Raw genomic sequence first — 2375 nt, 5'->3', positions numbered from 1 at the left:
CCATACTGACAATGAAAAGGAAAGACATCTTGAAAATAATATCTCAGGATTACTTGGAGAGTCATGTGTCACATAATTTAAATGTTGTTATAGACTAAACAGGCTTCTCCTTCTTAAAATCACATGATGAGAACCCTGCTGTCCAGTGTGGTGGCATTCGGAGGACCCCTGGAGGAGATTGGTTACGTCACAGTGGCAGAGCTGGGATTAGCGTCCATACACAAGAGATACCAACAGGTCCTCGCATCCTCATTGCAGTATGAGAGCAAAGCAAGATGGTTGTTTGTGAACCACACCCCTGCATCCGTTGGCCTTTGTTTTATATTCCAGGGTCTCCAGAGCTGTGAGAAATTAACTCCCACCCCCATAAAGTCAGTCTACAGTGTTTTTGCTACATCAGCGTGAATGAGCTAAAACAAAACAAAGGCAAGAACCAGAAGTGACTATGAAATGTTACTGAATGAGGCAAGTGTGTAGCTGGAAAGTAAATTGACAATGAATTTGCGGCATAAAAACGAGCAATCTCTAAATCTTTGCATAATTCCCCCATTCTGAAATATGATTTAAAAGTACCAAGCCAGGACATATATGCTGAATCAGGGAGGGAGTAAAAAAGAAACGAAATCAAAAGTAGAAAGGAGTTAAAATTCAAAAACACAGAAGTGTCTTGTGAGATGAAGCACTTTCAGGGATTTTTTCAGAAGCCCGAGGACAGGACTAAACCCCCAAAAGGAAACACGGAGGCATTTCAATGTGGTCACACATCATCCTGGACAAACAAACTTTTCTCAGGTTCCGTTTCCTCCTCTGTATAGATGAGTGGACAAATGGGTGCAAAGTTGCCTTCTAGGTACAAATTATTGTTTTTGTTTGAGATTAAATACAGCACTAAGTGAAGTTGAAGAAACTTCTTCGGCCCTCTCCTTTAATGTTAGATAATACTGCTTTGTTGTGTAGAGGAATTTTAATCCAGCAACATGGCTTCTCTGATCACATCCAAAGACCTTCCAGGACTATGATCCTACTGGAATGCAGACGTGCCCTTAGTATACACCTTTGATCCCAAACAATGAAAGTAAGGTTAGATTGTAGAAGGGAAGGACCCATGTTTGAAAGTGATGTCTAATTGAGAGGCAGACAGAGTGGTGAATCAAAGAAAGAGCCGAAGAATAGGATTTGCCCTACACTCAAGAGAATGGAGAGGAAAGAGAGGTGACTTAAGAGAGAACAGAATGGAATGGGGTGTGTGTGGAGGCAGGGAGACTTTTTTTACTGGAACAGTTATACAGAGACAGGCTGCAGAGAAAGAACAAGTTAGACTACAGGTGACAGAACGCGCCAGAGAGTGAGAAGGAGCCAGACGGTTAGAGCATAGTGCCAAAATTAGTAGGCTGCCAAGCAGAGCAATTTAGTCAGAAGCTGAGAGAAGCCAGTTTGAATCAGTCAGCTTGGAGAGGAGCTTGAGCCTGAACAACTGAGTTGAATCAGCCAGCCAGAATTCAGAAAGAGTTAGAAAGAGTTAGGTTATTTGGCAGTAAGTCTCAGAAGCTGAAAACATTCTAGGCCTACATATGATTGTGCGGAGACTAGAGGCTTCCAGGACTAGGCCTAGGCTGCAGATGGAGGCAGGAAGCCTTTGAAAGGACAGTCACACCAGAAGAAGACGTTTACATTTGGTGATACTTTTGCATTGTGACCTAGGCATTATCTTCCTCCACCTCTCACCCTCACTTCACTGCTTATTTCAGTAGAGCTCAGTCTTAGATTGCAGATCCTAGCAAAGTTGCTGTGAGCATTGGGCGTCCATTTAGGGCATATATATATATATATATTTTCTCTTTAATTTCTTTCAGTGTACAGGGGCAAGATTATAGACCCGGCAATTAGCCAAGCCCAAGTTTGAATATAGTAATTACTTAACCAGGGCATTGCAATAGTAGCTCTCTCCACATCTGCCAAAATAGGGCTATTACTTTGAACAAATGAGAGTATTATTCAGCACTCAGATCAATGTAGGTATAAGTTTTTCTTCTTATTATTTTATAAATCACCGGGGCTTAACTAGAGAAGAAAAGTCATTTGAATATTTTTGGGGCCTGGAACTATAGAAAGCACTGTAGCTTCCAATAAAGCTTTCGAACAAATGGAATGAAGTAAAACCTCGTGGGTAATAAAAATCAGTCACCCTGACAAAGTCTGAATACCACGGGGGCGGGGGGGCGGCTTTAGGCAACAGATGTTTCCAGGATTACCTCTGCAGAACATTGTAACTGGCCATTCTTTGTGTGTCTATGCAAGACTTCCAGGATGTGAAGGGAAATCCAAGGCACAGCTCTATATTGTGTATTTGGAAGACTTAATTTAAAGGCATATTT

Source organism: Acomys russatus, chromosome 5 (assembly GCF_903995435.1).
Source record: "Acomys russatus chromosome 5, mAcoRus1.1, whole genome shotgun sequence".
Taxonomy (NCBI): Eukaryota; Metazoa; Chordata; class Mammalia; order Rodentia; family Muridae; genus Acomys; species Acomys russatus.
The sequence above is the reverse complement of the archived record's forward strand: the minus strand, read 5'-3'. Positions refer to the sequence as shown.